The following is a 20605-nucleotide window of genomic DNA, read 5'->3' on the forward strand; positions in this document are numbered from 1 at the left end:
TGAACTGATGTCTGTAGTAACGGTGGTGGTGAGAGTGGAGTAGGTGGTGGAGTTAATGACTTCACAGGGGAATGAACTAGAGGTAGTGACGGTTGTGGTGCTGGTGGTTGAGTGGGTGACTGTGCTAAAGGAGGCTGCACTGGGGACAGCAGGGCTGCAGGAGACTGCACTGGGGACACTGGAGACTGCACTGGGGACACTGGAGACTGCACTGGGGACACTGGAGACTGCAGTGATGGTTGTAGTGGAGGTGTAACGGGTGAAGGAGTGGCTGAAGTGGCTGTGGGTCGGACGGCTAGTGGCTCAGCTACAGGGTATGGTAACGGCAGGGCTATGGGTTGAATGACTGACTGAGTAGCAGCCTGAGTGGCTGGGTGTAGTGACGGTTGTGGTGGAAGAGAAACAGGTGGTAGTGTGGATGATGGAGCTAAGGGCGACTGAGTGGCAGACCGAACTGATGACTGAAGCGATGGTAGAGGTGAAAATGGAGCTAGCGGGGACACAGGAGACTGAACTGAGGGTGGCGGCGAGGGAGCTAACTGAACTGAGGGTGGCGGCGAGGGAGCTAACTGAACTGAGGGTGGCGGCGAGGGAGCTAACTGAACTGAGGGTGGCGGCGAGGGAGCTAACTGAACTGAGGGTGGCGGCGAGGGAGCTAACTGAACTGAGGGTGGCGGCGAGGGAGCTAACTGAACTGAGGGTGGCGGCGAGGGAGCTAACGGAGCTGTGAAGGGCTGCGCAGGCGATAAGCAGCTCGCATTGACTTCCGCCACACAAAACACAGCCCCTGAATGAACAGTCATAATGTCTGGAAAAGACACAGAGTTCTCACTCACCACAGCAGGTGAATTAGAAGGCCGAATGTCCGGCTGTGGGGTGGCGCGTCGGCGGCGTGAATGCCGTTTTCTTCGGGAAGCCGGAGGTGCGGTGATGGAGGAAACCGGCAACGACGGAGAGATCGCGGCCGGCTCCTCATCCTCCGACCACATTGCCGCGAGAAAAGCAGCGGGTGAGTGACAGTCAGAGTGGAGGGTGGATGGAGAGGAGTCCAGTGGCAGCAGCGTGGAAACGTTTCCCGATTGTGGCGGTCGCTGTTGCGGTATGACGAGCTCGCGAATTTGTACTGTCTCCTTGGCTTTCTGCAGATTGGACAGTAGGCCCGAAAATCCTGAGAGCTCGTGGAGATGGGGATTCCCTTTGAGAATAGCCTCGATGGCGTTTATCCCAATGGACACGGCTTTAATGTCCGAGGCGTGGGAAACTCGCTCCCACAGGCCGAAGATGCGGGCCAAATCGCTTTCCCGGGAGGAGCCTGCTGGGTCCATGTCTGGTGACGTCGTACTGTCACGATTCGCTGAGCGGCAGGCAGGAGTAGGACCCAAAATGCAGGACTCACAGGCACGAGGGAATGAACTCAAAACTCAGCTTTATTCGCTGGCAGAACAAACATATAAACTTGAACTAAACTAGGAAACCACAAACTAAGAACTCACAGAGAGACACACAGGGAGATCCACACAGCAAGAGGGACGACGTCACACTGAACAGAGGGAGACGCAGACAGAAATACACAGAGGGTTAACGAGGGAAGTGGGAACACACGGGGAACACAGGTGACACTGATAATTATAACGAGACAGGGCGGGGTGAACTGAACACTGACGGGAGAGGTGAAACAGGAAGTACAGGAGGAGAGAGAGCACGAGTAGAACACCAACGTAACAGGCAGGGGAGACATGGAATAAACACGAAAGGGGACGAGGGCTCATAAATACATAGAGGGCACACAGGGGGAAGAGAGAGCACGGGGAGAACTTAGACATAATGGGCAGGGGAAGCATGGAATAAAATACAAACATACAAGGAAACTAAGAACACTGGGCCAACATGGCCCAGGACCATGACAAGATGGATCCACATATGCCACTGATTCGATGCCCTTCCTCGATGCAAACAGATGGATTTTCCCATTTGAGTGCAGCTAGCCAAACAACACAAAGTCACTTACTGCTAAAGAGACAGGCGTCAAAGTGGACAGCATATCCTTGGTTTATTAATGTAAAACTCATTTTTGCTGCCAGAAGTGATTATTTTGCTCTGAGTTATTGTTTCCGTCACTAGCTAGCAAACATAAACTAATCTAAGCCTATAAGCTGCAACCAACCACGTGATGTGACATTCTGTACTGACACAAGATGTCGCTAAACTTCAACTTATACCAGTCGAAAGTCTGTTTATTTCCCCTTAATAAACATCAGTTCAGGTTTTCTAGTGTTGAAAAGGAGACACTTGCTTTATTGTAGGTCTTGCAGGATTTTGAAGTTTTCACAGATCACAAACCCTTTGGTGACGGTAAACAGACTGATTTTTATAGAGCGCTTTTCTACTCTCCCAGAGTGCTCAAAGCGCTCTATACAACGTGCCTCATTCACCCATAGAGATTTAAAATTCAGGAGTAAAACCGCAAAGGATTCTGGGAACTCGTGGCAAGAGGTACTAGCGCATGCAGGCTTTCAATTGAAATCCGTTACACAGCGATAAAAAGAAACACAAAAATGTCAAGAAGCTGTTGTATTATAACTGCAATAGCCGGTCGCATGACAGCCACGGGAAGCCGACGGGTAAAGAGATCGGTTGTTATCGGATTACGTCGTTGAAGAGAAATTGTTCGAGCCATGTTTCCGAAGTAACAAAGAGGCGACGGATGGCCTGGATTGCAGCCATTCAAAGATCAAATATAACGTCCCAGAACTCTCCAGCTCACAGGTTAGTCTGCTCCAAGCATTTCCACAAAGGTCAGTCTGCTGTTGTAGTTAATGCGTCATTTTTCTTAACATAATTGGTGATATAGGTTACAAGCAAGTCTGGCGCTGAACAGAAATTGTCGCGCTATGCTCCTTTGTTTATTGTGCATAAATAGTGAATTGTCCTGACACAATATTGCGTTTCGCTTCTGTTATTATGGTACATTGACAAAAACATATACTTTTATTCACAGGATAAAACAGTTGTTTTGTATCACTAATTGTCCAGTGCGATTACAACATACAGTATTATTGTCACTGCTACATTTCTGTAACGAACCAGAAATTATTTCCACTACTAATTAATTACCGTTGAGCTCAAAGGTCCTATTAATAAACTGTTAACGAATGTGTATTTATGACGACGATTTGTGAGACTGGTAAACTTATGATACGTACGATGGTCTTTCGTTCTACACGGTGCATTTCAAGGTCCTGCACCCATCCGTCGGTAAACTGTACCTGGGCTTGTTGCAGTGACCTGAAGTTACTAAACTTCATGAGTGTATGCACTCACTCCAAGAACCGTATGATTATAAATATGAGCGTGGTGAAAGTTGGGCAGCACGCTAACGTCTTTTGTCCCTCTGTGTGCTTGTAAGGGTCTAACCCTTTCACTCCTTTGATTTTTTCCTCGTATCTTTTCTTTGACTTTCGTCGAGTCTGTCTTTGTACGGACCGGCATTGTTCTCCTTCGTTTTGTACATTCCTTTTTGTGCAGCAAAGAAAAACCAAGAAGGTATTGGAACCGGAGAATGAACTTTTGCGGTGCTGCAAATGCTTGCATTTGATGCGGTACTTGGATTGTTTTGCCACGAGTTCCCGACATGCAATGCACGAAAGTCATGTGGTCTGTCAATCTCTATTCATACAAGCACTTCTAAACTCATGTGCAAACTAACCAACATTCACACTCCAATGAACGCATCGGAGGGCAACTCGGGGTTAGTATCTTGCCGTAACATATTTGGCATGCAGACTGGGGAAGCCAAGGATCGAACCACCAACCTTCCAATCAGTAGCTGATCTGCTCTACCATCTGAGCCACAGCCAACCCCACCCCTTTGTTGTTATTATCTGGGATATATAATCATAACCTTATGCATTGGTCACTGATTATTCAGAACTATGTTCTCGACATCCATCACAAAAAGGGATCAGAGAACATCGTAGCAGACTCACTCTCCCCTGCTACTTAGACATGTTACCAAACCCAGAGTTTGGTTCTGAATGGGTGGGGGTGTTACATGCTACCATAGGTGGTACTGTTGGTTTTCTGTTGCTCTTGTTTTTCAGGTGTCAAGCCTCCACCTATTGGCCAATTCAAAGTTAATTAGCATGTGTGTGTTGGCTGATCTTTTGTATGTTTTTGGCTGACCCGTTTTGTCGAGCAGCTAGGCAGGCCTTTAGTTTTGTGTATTGGTTTGTTTAGGCTTTAGGGAAGCTATTGGTCTCTTTATTCATTTCTTTGATTTGGCTGAACCACCTAGTCCTCCTCCCCCACCTTTTTCTTTTAAGTTTATTATTATTGTCAAGGAATGGTAAATGATGAAGAAATACTGCCTGACTATTAATCTTGCAGTCGTCCCTCTCTTTCATTAATTTTGGTTGTCTTGTGTTGATGTCTCCTTGATGCCTTAGGCGGTGGGTGGGGGGCATAATACTTCATTATAATTAAGTAGTAAGTAATTAAGACTTATAAAAGTTTTTGTTGTTTTTATTATGGACTCATTAATATTTGAAAAACAGTACCTTTCCTGTCATTTAGTTGTTTATCTGTTAGTTAATTACTATAGTATGAACGGTAATGCAGGTGGGCAGTTTTTATAGGAAAAGCTCTAAAATTTTAAAAAACTGTAAAAATGTATGCACTCTTTGATTCTGGCCCCCGGGCCTTATGTTTGACACCCCTGGTTAATACATTTCATTGTATACGTTTAAAACCTTTCTTTTGGATAAAGCTGATGGGCTTGATGAGGTTGCTCTGAAAGCTTCCTTAGTTTCATTGTAACAGGCCTAGGCTGCTGGGGGCTTCCTATAATGTGATGAGCATCTTCTTCATTCACCTATTTTCACTCTATTCATACACCACTCTGCATTTAATCAGTTACAAATCTCTGGCTCTCCTCCACCCTCGGGTTCTGACAGCATGCATGGCTCTGGCTCGGGCGGTGAGGAGGCGTCTCTGAATGCTGGGAAACAAAATTAGTCTTTGGCTGAGCAACACCATCAATAAATATAATAATAACTGAACACAATAAGCAGTCTTTGGGGAATTCAACAGTGAACCACAGCAAACACCTTCTGGGGATTCTGGCTGGGCAACTGTTACAGTTTTTAAATTTGCTGGCCAAGAAACACCATCAGTTGCTGGAAGGGCCAGCTCAGCACCACGAACAGTCTCCAACTGAAAAGCACACAGTCTTTGAAATACAGGTTTAGCAACAGATCTCTCATAGACTGTTTTACTGTTTGGTGGTTCAAAAACAAAGAAACTATATTAGTCCCCAGCTCGAACAAACATATTTAACAGTGGTCGTCTCAGAAACACAAGAATTCAATTCAATTTTATTTATACAGCACCAAATCACAACAACAGTCGCCTCAAGGTGCTTTATATTGTACTGTAGATCCTACAATAATACATACAAAGAAAAACCCAACAATCATATGAGCCCCTATGAGCAGCACTTTGGCGACAGTGGGAAGGAAAAACTCCCTTTTAACAGGAAGAAACCTCCAGCAGAACCAGGCTTTCAAGAGAGACAGAGATTAATAACAGATATGATTCAACGCAGAGAGGTCTAAATCATGAGACAATTCAGAGAAACACAATCCAGCCTTTGAATGAGTCAGCTTACAAAAAGCAGGGCTTAAATTAGTCGGCTTTGCAGCAGAAGACTCAGTGTTCCTTCTAACAGACTCAGAAAAGGGAAAAGTACTCATTTCATGGGCTGACTCGAACACTACACTCTCACTATTAAACTCCACTGGGTCAGCGGCTCACAGAAGAGTCTTTCCCTTTATGTCTTGGGGCCTGGAAGTAGATTTAGTTCCAGCACCAATGGAGCCACCGACTCTGGCGTTGTTGAGTCGAGATGTTCTGGATTTCACACTTCTAAACCTTCGTCTCGAGGGCAGAAATGTGAACAGTCCATGTTGGGGGTGTGTGGGGTCTTTGAGGATGGAGGCAGCTCTCCTCTGGACTCTGCGATGATAGATGCTCTGCAGAGAGGGCAGCGGGGTCCTGGTGATCTTCTCCACAGTTGTTATCACTCTCTGCAGGCGTTTTTGGTTTGCAGTAGTGCTGCCATACCATGCAGTGATGCAGCTGGTCAGGGTGCTCTCCACAGTGCAGCTGTAGAAGCTGCTGAGGATCTTGGCCGACATCCCAAATTTCCTCAGCCTCCTCAGGAAATACAGCAGCTGCTGAGCCTTCTTGACCAGCTGTGTGGTGTTCAGTGTCCAGGTGAGGTCCTCACTGATGTGGACGCCCAGGTACTGCTGCTCACCCTCTCCACTTCACTCTCTTGGATAAACAGCGTCTACTTCCTCGTGTCCACTATCATCTCCTTTGTTTTATCAATGTTGAGGGTAAAGTTGTTGTCCTCACACCATGACAAAGACCGACCACCTCTCTCCTATAAGCCGCCTCATCTCCTCCAGTGATGCGACCGATCACTGCAGTGTCGTCCACGAACTTCAGTTTGATGTTGTCTTTGTTGGAGGAGACACAGTCATGGGTGACCAGGGTGTAGAGGATGGGGCTGAGGACGCAACCCTGTGGGACTCCAGTGTTTGTGATAATGCTGGCTGAAGTCTTGTTGCCGATCCTGATGTACTGGGGCCTGCCAGTCACAGAGGGTGGGGTGCAGGCTGAGTGTAGACAGTTTGTGGATGAGTTTGTGAGGGATGACTGTGTTGAAGGCGGAGCTGTAGTCAACAAGGAGTACCCTGATGTAGGAGTCACTATTTTCCAGGTGGGAGAGTGAGTAGAGGCAGCAGCGATGGTGTCTGACGTAGACCTGTCAGTGATAGGCCAACCGCAGGGGATCCAGAGTGTGTGGAATATGCTCTTAATGTAGACCAGCACCGCACTCTCAAAACACTTTGCATTGATTGGAGTGACTGCCACTGGTCTGTTGTCTTTTAGGCAGGTGGCTGGGCTTTTCTTGGGGATAGGGATGATAGTTGTGGTCTTAAAGCATGTGTGAATGATGCTCTGGCTGAGGGAAGGTTGAAGATTGAGGTGAGAACATCAGCCAGCTTGCTAGCACATGCTCTCAGGGCCCATTCAGGGATGTTGTCTGGTCCTGGTCCTGCCGTGCGGGGGTTCATCTTCCTCAAACCTTTCTAAGCTGGAATATCATTAAAGTAGTAGTAAATCGTACACTTGTGTCTTCAAACCAGCTCAGCAGCTGCATGCAATGCACCAAGTTAAAAGTATGAAGAGGTGCATGACTGGCCAACATGCCTCAAAGATTGTGTTGTAGGGATGATGTGACACAAGCGATGCGGCAATCTCAGGCTACGTTCACACTGCAGGCGAAAGCGCATCAAATCTGATTTTTTTGACCCTATGTGACCCATATCCGATCATGGTGTGACAGTGTGAACGGCACAAATCCGATATTTTCAAATCCGATCTGGGTCACTTTCGTATGTGGTACTGAATCCGATACATATCCGATGTTTCAGAAAGCGACTGCTGTGTGAACGGTCAGGTCGCATTAAATCCGTCTTTTACGTCACCAACACAAGACAGACGCCAATTATCAGCGCCAGAGAAGACATCGCGAACGCTTCTCTGGCCATCCCGTGTAGATATCAGTGAAACTGTTGGGAAGACAATGTTGGAGAAACGTGAACATTTTATTTGTCCTGTATAATCTGCAGATTCTGACAGAAATCTGCAACTATCCTTTGAAGCACCGCTCCTCTCTAAAACAGCAATAAGGATCATTATTAGGTTATTTACATTATTATGTAAATAACAAAATAACTTAAAGCAAAAATTGGGAAACGTGAAGTCCGATCTCTTTATATTAAGGGCCATCTATCAAACAATACTGTTTGCTCTGGGTCTAAACAGAGCACGTTGTGTGTGAAGTCTTCTTTTGCGCATGCGGGCCGCTTTGAGCGTTCACACTAGAGCGCGTTTGCTGTCGCATTTTATTTGTAGTGTGAACAAGCAGACAAAAAAATCGGATTTGATCAAAAAATCGGAATTGAGCATCAAGACCTGCAGTGTGAACGTAGCCATAGTGGCCCCATCGGTGGGTTAGATCAGGAAAAAATAATTGATTTTCTGTTTCTCTTTGTTAACATGAAACTACGACTGTTCATTTCTTTTTTCATGAACAAACTCACAAATTCAAAGACAGAAATTCTGTAGTATTTTGTCACTGCTTCCTCATTCACTGGCATGGAGAATATCCAGTTATGTTTAATTTTTTTCTTAAACTACCTGCACCCCAGCTAGGGCTGCCACGATTAGTCGACTATCAAAATCGTCGACGACTGATTTAATAGTCGACGCGTCGTTTAAAGCTTTGTAAGATCCCAAAAGACGCAGGAATAAGTAGTAGGATTTAAGAGTGTAATAATGGACTGAAACAGAAGATGGCAGCACTGCATGTACAAGAATGCCAGCTGCAGTTAAACCACGAAGAAGAAGAAGCTGTGTCCCAGAATTCATAGCGCAGCCCAGCGCAGTTGTCAACAATGGCGGCAGCTAGTTAGTTTTAATATTACTCTTATTATTCTTTATGGGTCAGAAAATAAACGTTGAACATATTTTCAGGTGAGAATGTAGCTGTATAAACCTCAAATATCTGCTCAGTTTATCAGGACACCACATATTTTCAAAAGCGCTCCGACGTTTTCGGAGACGTCTGTTACCCACTAGCTCGATAGCTAGTGGGCAAAGCTCAGTAGAGCCCGTGAGAACACCGGACTCCCGGCAAATCGTCTTCAAACCCACCGCCGTCACTTAGATACCTTAAAAATGTTATTGTTTGTCTTTTTTCAGTATTTTATTTGTTTCTGAGTAAATCGAGAGAGGCTGAGGTTAAAGTTATAGTTTTTACACAGCTGAATAAACGTCAAGCAGACAGCTGATTATCAGAAGTGTGAGATGCTCGAGAATTTACTCCGGTGTCCTGTTATATTTTAGATAGCAAGGAGTTTATTAAACTTCACCGAAACAATCTGCAGATTTCATTAAAATTTAATAAACTATCATCTTGTCTTTATTTTTAGTTAGCACAGACCTGAAACACTTAAAGCTGTAAGCTAATGATAGTTATATAAGAGCAGATGCTGCTGGTGCAATAAGCTGTAGGTTTTACGTCCAATGGATGATGATCTGATTATGGGTCGGTCCTAAGACCTGCTTAAAAAGCAATCAAGCTTTCATTTGTTTATTGATTGATTGTTTGTTTTATTTATTTTATTGATCAAGCTAACTGGCAAGTTTGTACATAATGCTTAGAAAATCAATTTACGGGGTTAATGGAACAGTCCTTTTTACAATTTTAGTTTAAAAGGTAGGGAAGCATTCTGCTGTGGCCTGTACTTCACAGCCAAAATGTTTATGGTTTTCTCTGCAATTTACGAATGAAAACCAGTATGTAGCATGTTAACATGGTAAAAACAGTACTTGTGCCTTCCTCTGTCTGAAGACCAAGATCACAGGTATAAACCAGACTTTAAGCACTTTTCCCCAGAGCATTATTGGCCCTGCCTGAGGTTCCTTATTAACATATACTGCAGTGTGAAAAATGTGTAAAATAATGTGAAAGAAAATGTAAAGGCAGGCTAATATCACACCTAATGCAATTGCTGGGCCTTAATTGATGAATCTACTTTGTCATGTCCACGCCAGGAGACTGGCAGAGGAGATGCCATGACAGATATCTTTAATAAAGTTGCTTTTCACGTGTCAGGATATACGATCATAATTGCCTGCCTGGGAATCATTTTCAAATCGGTATCTCCTGTGTAGGACAGGAGGAAGCAAACACTTCCAGTATGTAGCTGGACAAGAAAAAAACGGCTGATGATTTACTGAAACTCGACTCAATTTAATTCTAAATTAGCTATGATAGGGTCCTCATTTCACCAAATAGTTACTTATACATTTACATGTGCTTTTAGACATTGAGTTTTAGACCTTGAGTTTTAGACATTTAATTAAATTGCAGTCCTACTTGTGGTTTTCTATGAGGAGCAGTGGATCATGGGATCTAATTGTGTAGCTGATAGCGGTGAGGAAAGGGCCAATGAATACCAACCAGAAGCTTTATGGGGGCTTTATTCAGATAAGGCCAAATACGCCACCTGCAACACCATCACCACACACACATTCCTTCCTGAAACAGACGCACACACATACACACACTCTCCCTACACAACCACCCCCATACCCAGACACACACACACTTGCCGTATTCCCCCTGAGCTCCACTTCCAAACATACCATCTAGCTCCTCAGCTTGACAGGCTGGAGGGATGACCCTGAGAATCACATTATGTATATTTCTTTAGCAGTTGCCGCACATTTGCATGTAGAAGACAGTTAAAATAAGGCCATAAATCAGCAGGCAAACATATAAATGGATTTGCGGTGAGATTGAAACCTGCAGCGAGTCTCCTGAGCAAATATTTCAAGCCTTTCTCATCGCCAGACTCGGAGATATTGGCTGTCATTAAGTAGCCCGGGCCTCTCTGACCAGTCGCCTGGTATATTCGCTTCATTACCTGACTGGGGGACGACTGCACGACTGGCTGCCCCTGATAAATCTACCTGCACATTCTGATATGTGCTTTGACACTGTGGAAGAAGCACTTAAAAGTGAATATTTAGCTTACATCTCTGGAAGGTTGTTTGTGTAATGAAAAGGAAGTAACATGTCACTTGAAACCCAGAGTTTGTCCAGTGTTTGTGTATCTCTGAACGTACCAACTGATTAAGTGGTATAACAAAGTTTAATTCATGTTTACTGTATATTCATCGTTATCATCAAAGGATACCAGAACGGCTACAAACACCGTAGACTCTACTACTACTGTAGTACTACTGTTCTAACGACTTTGTTGTTTACACATAATTCACCTTTCCGAGTGTCCCCCAAACACCTCATCTCTAAATAACTACACAGCTGCATTCACAGCAGGGCTATTTTACAGTGAAGTAGTCTGGGGAGGGGCGATTGAACAAGCCAAGAGGTCAACAGATAATCAGAGTGTTTAATCAGAAATAATGTTCGGTGTAGAAAATGTGGATTGAAAATTAATTGGGCACATTTTCACAATTATGTGCTGTTTTGTGCACTAATAGAGCAGTGTTGCATAAACAGTATTTAAATGTTTGTATTGAGTAACTGTTTAACAAAGAAGCAAAGCAAGGATTTACACCCTTAACTAGAAGTTCTATTCCTACTTAAGTATTGGTACGTTGGAGAGGTTTGCGGATCATCTCGTCTGAAAAATCACTCCATACACACTGTGCTAAGTCTTTATTGTATCCACCATTAACAGCTATGTGTTTCTGGTGTATATACAGCTGCATGTGGAGTGGCTGTGGCTCAGGTGGTAGAGTGGAATCCTCCGGTCCATGTGCTGAAGTAGCCTTGGGCAAGGTGTTGAGCCCTGAGTTTCCCCAAAGTGCCCATCAGAGTGTAACTTTTAGATGTGCCGAGGAATAGATCAGAGTGCTGTAAGAACAATTGGGTCTACGACAGCGGTCCCCAACCTTTTTTGCGGCACGGACCAGTTTATGACTGACAATATTTTCATGGATCGGCCTTTAAGGTGTCACACATAAATACAACAAAATAAAACCAGTACTGGTACCAAAAAAACAAGATTTATTCATAAGACACGGGGAAACCTGTTTTTTTTAAATGATAAAGACAATTAAAAAAATAATGATAAAACCGATAAAAACCTTGAAAACCATAAATTTCACACCTGAGCCACAATTCTAGCAGCCCGGTACCAAACGACTCACGGACCAGTACCGGTCTGTGGGCCGGGGGTTGGGGAGAGTAGAAAGGCATCATATATGTAGCAGTCCATTCAATTTTAGCTGGGTGCTGTGACGTAATGGAATACTGTATCATCAGTGATACCATGGTTTTATTTGACTGGAACACAGATCGTGCCAGCTGCAGTATAGAGCTACTACTGTCAACCTTGAAAAATCCAAGTCAGCTGAACCTGTGTACAATCATTAGTGGGCCTGTTGTTCTTCCAATCTCACAGATGCCTCTTTGTCATTGCACAGGCATCCAACATGTCACAATGGTCTGGTACAGACTGCTCTAGTCATCACACAGCTTCAACCAGCAAGGCCCAGATGTTCTCCAGCAGCTGACTGAGTTGAAAGCACGGCATGTCCAGTCAAAGATGCAGCATCTTCCATGTTGGCCAACACCTGCCTTTACAGCTGCTCCGCCTCGGGTTCCATCTCACTGCATCCACTCAGCTATGGCAAAGAGGAGAACATCTTGAGAGAAGGATTTGGAAGCCAACCTTCACCAGTGAAGTTGTCAGGCTCACATATGGCTCTGGCAGTCGACAAGGAGAAGACGTGTACATTTTTGGAGCTGCTGGACGCTGTTGGATGGCAATTGTGGAGATGGCTGATATTGACAGACAGAGACGGTACACTCGGCGAAGGCTCATCCAACTGTTGGTGTTTTCTAAATGTGGTCAAGAAAAATGCTGTTGAAATGGAAAACGTGTTTACACAGTCTCTTCCTGCTTACTTTTTTGTGTTTAATTTCACAATTGAGCAGTCATCTGGCTTTTGTTTGTGTGAGTTGACTTCGTTTACCATTGACTGTGAAGTCTAGTGCAAGCTGAACTGAAATCTAGCATATAAAATTTATGGTCACTGGCTGCAGCTCAAAATGCCAAAAATGTCAAGTGGAGTGTGTAAAGTATCTTAGCCGCATGGATAGAAATATTTTCACCCACTGTGGGAGAAAGGCGAGCCTCCAACAGAGCCAGTTAAACGTAGTGCACCTCATAGTCCTGATTTCAGGCTGTGTTTTGAAGGGGATGTTGTCTAACTGTTTAAGCAATGTGCAAATGCCTGGGTAGTCCTGGATGAATGTGATGATGCAAAGCATTTCACTCCGCATGCACTTTGGGAGTGTCCAGTACAACAACCCTCGAGAGACACAGTTACCAATATTCAAATGCACTACACAATGCAGACACAAAAATATACATGAATGCTCAGGCTAAGAGCCTATTTCTGTTCTCTATAGTATCAGTATACACCATACACTACTGTATACTTCACATAGCACTGCTTTCTCAGATAGTGCCACAGAAGTGAATGAATCATGTTCATCATGGAGGCCTCAGGTTGTTCTCACTCTGTTTTAGCAGATTCTATGTGTTGTGTTGACGTTGCTGTGCAACCTTTACTTGAACTTTAACTTGCACTTGATCTGAGTATAATTTTTGAGGCGTGCGGACAACACCAAAATCTGTATTTCGTTTATAGCTGTGCTGGATATCAAATGGGAAACGAGTCTGTCAGATGGTAACCACAACTTCCAGTTCAATATAAGTTCCTGAGCTACTTCATAATACCAGTGTGTGTTACATCTCAATATCATGACTCTTCAGTATAATTTGGACAATTCTCATATTAAAATGTTATATGACATTTAACAAAATGACTTCTGTTTTATGCCTTAATAGAAGATAATTGATCACTTTGAAGTTTTTACTTTGATAAAACAAATACTGAGTGTGCTCCACGTTTTAGCTAACAGCATGAATGTAAAACTAAATACTCATTCTTTACTAACCTCAGAAACCTTTCAGCTGTCAGACATTTAAACTTGATTCCTTTGAACTGTGATGCATGTATCTTATTGAACACATTGTATTGGTAGTAATAAATAATCACAGAGAGACAAAAGCATTCAGTCACTTACCTGCATTCCTTAAAGCTAAAATCTTTATTACACAGCAGTTTGTATCTACACCAGACCATTGTGTCAGAAGGGATGGATTATCACATTTATCCATAACTTTGGACTTTTGGCAAAAAGCTAATGCACTGGGTACGGCTACATTTTCAGTGTGCAATGTTATTGTTCTGGATTTCACCCAACAACAAACATCTATACTGCTTAAGCCTAACGAAGTGCTATTAAATGCTTAAATCAAACAAGTGCTTTTAAGTGAGTCAACCTCAAAAAAACAACGATTTGTTGATATTTAGGCACCAAAAGATGCAAGACCTGCTTAAAACTAACCACTGAGTGAAACCAAAAATGCAATTGTCCCATCAGTCCAACAGTGTCGTCACACTTCTGAGGAACCTGTGCCGTCACCATTTGTGCTCTAAATGTGGAATTTGTGAAACTTTAACAATGGGACAGCTCAGCCACTAATAATTCCAGTTTGTAAGACGGAGGCACCATTCGACATATCAACACATTGTCTACACTATATGCCTACATGCAGTTTGTATACACGGTGTACTCATATATAAATATGTGAACTGTAAGAACAAATATATAGCTGTAGATGTTCCCTGTGTCTCTGCTGACACACATACAGTCAGCTGAGCTTAGGACTGTTTACTACTTGATGATTTGTGTGGCAACTGTTCAGATGAGCAAAATAAATGAAAATACATTACATTTTAATTAGTATCAAAGAGAATTGAGGCGACAACTAATCACAGTGTAAACACAGAGACGGTGCTGCCAGCTCTTTCCATTATTTATGGGAGTGGACACATCCTCGTCACATTAAATTAGAGAGCAGCCAGGCTGGCTGTGTCGGGGTCAATGCAAAGATCCTGCAGCATGTAACACACCATCACAGACAACCACAGCTAAGTGCTGCTGCACTGGCATCAGGGCGGGCTTTAACACATCACTGAACATGATTCAGCAAAACACACACATATATACAGGTGGTGTGCAGATAGGTGGGTGTTGCCTGATTTATCATGTGACTTAATAAAAAGCCAAGAATAGAAAAAGAAATTCTCCTGAATCACCACCTCATGGACTTTGTGTGTCCCACTGATCCCAGAACCAGAATCAGAGTCAGAAGACTTTATTTATCCCCAAGGGGCAATTAACAAACAACAGAGCAGCATGAAGATAAGGACAATAAGAACAGGCAATAAGAGTGAAATAATAAATACACAGAATATACAGTAGATACAGTTTTAAAATTAAAGTGACTGGAAGGTGAGTAAATAATTGTAAGTGAGTGATGTTCTTATCTGCTGGAGTTAAAAAGCAGAGCTGCTTTGGGGACAAAGGTGGCGCTCCTCCGCCTCTCAGTCCTGCAGGAAATGCAGTGGAGGCGTCGCCCAGAGGGGAGCCATTGAAATGCGGGGTGAAGAATGTGAGAGGGGTCGTTGATGATTTTGGCTGCCTGTCTGAGGGCCTGTTGGCTGAAAACCTGAGCCAGAGACAGGCCAATGACTGTAGAGCACACTGATGCAGTGTGCTGCAGTCTGTTCCTGGATGAAGGCTGAGGGAGGGGAACCAGCAGCTGATGGAGGTCATGATGCTTTCCAGGAAGGCATATTAAAAAGTCATCATGATGGCTGTGCTGACTCCAAAGGAGTTGAGTTTCCTAAGGAGGTGTAGCCGTCAGTGGCACCTCATGAGAATCTCCTCTGTGTTGGCAGAGAATTTCAGGAGGTTGTCAAAGATGGTTCCCAGGTATTTGTACTCCTCAACTCCTCCACTGGCTTCCCGTGGATGGTGGTGGTAACTGAAGCAGCCAGATCCTTCTGCCTACTGGAGAAGGTCACCACCATCTCTTTGGTTGTGCTCACGTTCAGTTCAGGTTTGAGCTGTCACACCACTCTACAAACTCCTGAAGAGTGGGCCTGACAGCAGTGACAGGAGAACTGTGTCGTCAGCATATTTAACCAGGTGACAGTTGGGCTGTGTGGATCTGCAGTCATCGGTGGGCTGGACGTGTACTGACTAGAGTCTTCACAACAATCCAGCGTTGAACAGCTGACCTCCCTCTAAAATACCAGCTGGTCTGATGAGGCCCAGGTGTTCCCAATCCAGGAAGGCGTGGGCCGTGAACCCACCATGAGTTCTCCCCCGGCAAAACAGGAGAGAGAGGGAGAGAGGGGGAGAGAGAGATAGAAAAGGAGAGCCAGGAGTGGGGAGACTATGATCAGCGCCTTGCCGATCCCGCAGGGCATGACACTTTCGAGTCCTGTTTGTCAAAAAGTCCAATATCCACAGGATTAGCTGATTATCAGGTGAAGTCGGGTGGAAAGTTTAGTGGCCAGGATATGAGGCTGCAGAGTGTTGAGAAATCAGCAAACAGAAGTCTGGCAGAGGAGTCAGGGAGCTCCAGATGTTTGTGGATGGAGTCCAAGATGAAGATTTTTGTGTCATCGACACCTCTGCGTGCACGGTAAGCAAACTGGAGTGGGTCCATCAGGGGATCAGTTGCTCTTACGATGTGCTGTTTTATGATCTTCTCCATGGCCTTCATCACCAGGGAGGTGAAGGCTTGGTGAAGGTGAAGGCTCAAAGACTTGTCCTTCTTGGCCACAAAGAAAAACCCAGCTCCTACTGGAGAGGGGTAGCTCACGGGAACTCAGTAGTGATGGGGCCTGAAGGAAGATCACAGACACTGGGCACGACAAAATAAAATCCAATTAATCACTGTACCTTGCCAGGGAAAACCAAGGATGAGTGGATTATCTGGAGATGTGAGCGTAAAAAGTGTTATGGTTTCCCAAAAGTGATTTGCTGCAGAGGTTCTGTCTTATGGGTGATCAAAGCAAAAAGCTTATTAAAACACCTAGATTATCGGGGTTAAATGACATCACCATAAACAATAAATATCCCCTGCTTCTAATTATTCAGTGTTTGAATCACTCGACAGTGCATACCATCTTGCCCCCATCTGCGAGGGCGGCAGGTGAAAGACAGCTTTTAACTCCCAGGTGGGGCATTTTGAATACCTAGTCATGCCTTTTGGCCTCACCAATGCTCCAGCTGTCTTCAGTCCCTCGTCAATGATGTTTCAAGAGACTTCCTCCGTCATGTTGCTTTTGTGTATCTGGACGACATTCTCATATTCTCTAGAACTCCGGCCGAACACCAGACCCATGTGCGCAGTGTCCTTCAGCAGCTTGGAGAAAGAGAAAGTGGAGAAATGTGAGTTTCATGTCTTTCCTGGGCTTTGTTATAGCAGGTGAAGATGGACCTGCCCAAGGTTCGAGCAGTCCACCCCAAGGTACGCTCCAACTCTGTGCTTTCTTTTCCTGACATTATTCTTTAGGCATTTTTTCCTTGATCTCTCCGATCGCCCAGGTTCTAGGACTGTTAAGGCAGACACTGTCTCTTGAGAGTCCTCCCAAGATTCAGATCAGTCCACCCCTGAGCACATTCTGCCATCCACCTCTTCTATCAGAAATCTTACCTGGGACACTGAAACCTCTATTCTCTAACAGGACCTCCCAGAGACATTGACCCGGGGACTCGACCTACTGATCGGCATAACGTGCCTGCAGCTGCTCGCGCAGCCATTATCACATCACATTAGACTTTGTTACCGGCCTCCCACCATCTAACGGTTAGACTGTCATTTACAATCCTTTACAGATTCTCTAAAGCAGCTCATCTTTGTAAACTCCCATCTGCCTCTGAAATTACCAAAGTCCTAGTAGATCATGTTTTAGACTCCATGGCAGTCCCATTAAAAATAGCCTCTGACAGGTGCCCACAATACTTCTTTCAAACTTGGAAAACGATATAACTGACGATATAATTGACACTTGACAAAATACTTTACAACTCCTCAACTTTATTAGTGCAAAAAAAAAAAAACCAGCAATGTATTTTCACTTAAACAAGCAGCTGTTTTATGTGAATTAAAGTTATATAAAAATGTAACTGTACAAATGCAAATTCCTTGCTGACAGTTTAACCAAAAGGCATTTCCAGTGGAAACTGGCCGACATATCAAATTCAAATTCAAATTCAAATTTTATTTGTCACACACACACAGCCATACACAGTATGACATGGGGGTGAAATGCTTGTAGCTGTACAATGCCCGACCATTAAATGACAGAAGAAAAGTTTTACAATATTTACAATTTACTACAAAAATTTACAAATTAACTTAGGAATTTACAGTAAAGAATGTGCAAATAGCAGAAGAGATTATAAAGATAAGGATTATAAATTATAGGAATTATAGGATTATAGGAAATGTGTGGTGGTGCGTGTGGTGACGTGTGTGAGAGTCCAGTCCTACACCTGGTTCAGGCCCCGAATAGCCTGGGGGAAGAAGCTCCTCCTCATTCTCTCTGTTTTGGCCTTAAGGGAGCGGAAGCACTTCCCAGACCTCAACAGTGAGAAGAGTCCATTGTTGGGATGGGAGAGGTCCATCATAATCTTCCTAGCTTTGGACTTGCACCGCTTGGTGTAGATGGACAGCAGGTCAGGGAGCTCTGATTGAATGATGCGTTCTGCCGAGCGCACCACCCTTTGCAGATCTCGTCTGTCCTGCTTGGTGCTGTTCCCAAACCAGGTGCAGATGTTTGCCGTCAGGACGCTTTCGATGGTGCAGGAGTAGAAGTTCTTGAGCACCTTCAGTGGCAGATGGAAGTCTCTAAGTCTTCTGAGGAAGAAGAGACGCTGACGGGCTTTCTTAACCAGGGTGTTGATGTGACAGGACCATGACAGGTCCTGAGTGATGTGGACACCCAGGTATCGGTGCCACTGATGATGAGGGGTTTGTAATTCCTCGCCTGCTTTGTAGTGAAGTCCACGATCAGCTCCTTAGTCTTGCTGATGTTTAGGAGGAGGTTATTCTCCTGGCACCAGGTCTCCAGGTTCCTAATCTCCTCCAGGTAGGCCGTCTCGATGTTGTCGGAGATCAGGCCCACAACAGCAGTGTCGTCAGCAAACTTGACAATGGAGGTGGTGTCAGATGTGGCTACACAGTCATAAGTGTACAGTGAGTACAGCAGGGGGCTTAAAACACAGCCCTGAGGCACTCCAGTGCTGAGTGAGATGGAGGGGGAGACTTGTTTTCCTACCCTCACTGATTGGGGTCTGTCTGTGAGGAAGTTGAGGATCCACTGACACAGTGATGAGCTGAGTCCTAGATCCGTCAACTTGGTGAAAAGCTTAGAGGGAATTATTGTGTTATCCTCAGCATAACCATGTATAATATCCACAAAACTTAAAAAGAGGTTATACACACACAATTCGGTAATATTATATTGAAGCCCAGTACGTATCACTCCGTGAGGCTCCGCCTACGATAGCCGTAATGCTCCAACAATCCATCAAGCGGTGCGGCTTCGTAGCTTAGCAAAGTCGTACTGGAACATTTGACAGATTTTCGAGCGCCGTGCACATAAAATCGTTTCAATGTCAGTAAACACAACCAGAGTTCATACATAAAGCACACGGGATTATAAGGGGCTCTGTCGACTTTCAGAAAAATCAAAGGATTGATTTAAAGTGTCGTATTTTCCAAACAACACGGTAATAACGACGGCCCGCTAGCATGCGCTACCAAAAATTGTGCTTTGTTGTGTATCTGACGGACGAAAGCTAAACCAGTTCCACACCAGTGAAGTTGTGTTTCATTCAACGATTTGCTTTCGCCGCCATGCTTTTTCCGACGTGTGCGTATGAAAACAAAGGCACTGCGCATGCGCGTTTTACCCATATTCTATCGCGATATTTCATTCTTCTATCGTTGCCCAAAATTATACCGGTGTTACCGTGAACGGTATGATATAGCCCAGCCATACTCTGGAATATCCACTCCCCCTAAGAACCTGAGCTCGCACAATCCCATCGGTCCAACACCATCGGGAACACCGCCAGCAGGCTTGGAACCAATCCTGAAAGCACAGTGTCTCAGAGCAAGAGGTACGCGGACTGTCATCGCACTCCGGCACTGGAGTATTCACCAGGACAGGTGTGGCTCGCTGCCCAGGACATGCCGCTCAAGGCACCTGAAACCGTACCCCCATTATATTGGGCCATACATGCAAGTATTGCACTTTTTGAAGCTTTTACCATGTTTTATGTTAATGTTCACTTTGTAACAATAAATTAAAAAAAGAAAAAGCAGAATAGGTCACCTTTAAAAGCTTGAATCATCAGGGAATAAGTGATGCAATATCAGGTGTTTCCTATCATATATACACAAATCTCAGTCGCGAACAGTCATATTCATTTATTTGTGTGTGTGTGTGTGTGTGTGTGTGTGTGTGTTACTATTATTATTATTATTGCCACACAACTTGGACACTTGACTGTATATTTGGTCCAGTACAATCACGTTCTGTCTCCACAGCAGTGGAAGCACGGAGAGTTAATAGTGTGCATAAGAACTGTCCAAGACATGCAAATTGAGACGACTGCAAATGGAATTTCTACAATATCAAGGCTTGTTAGTGCGAGACTAGCAAAGCACTAAGGACAATCAAGACACCTTGTCACTTGCTTCTTTTTTATCCCCTACCTCCTTGAGAAGAAAAAGCACTTTGAATCTACTAGTTTTTTCTCTTGCATTTACATAACAAAGCCCTCAAGAATAAGGTAGCGATGTGATGAAGCAGCTTCTGCTACTGCTTCTGAACACCCATCAACATGCCTCAGACACACACACTGATGGCGGCGTGAGGATGTACACACACATCTACATGTATTGCCTTTTTTTTAAACTCAATGCAGATATCTGACAACCAAACCCCAAAGATCTCCGAAGCATGGCTTCACACCACGGCTACGCAGTCA

This window comes from Aulonocara stuartgranti (genome assembly GCF_965226115.1).
Source record: "Aulonocara stuartgranti genome assembly, chromosome: 19".
NCBI classification, from domain to species: domain Eukaryota; kingdom Metazoa; phylum Chordata; class Actinopteri; order Cichliformes; family Cichlidae; genus Aulonocara; species Aulonocara stuartgranti.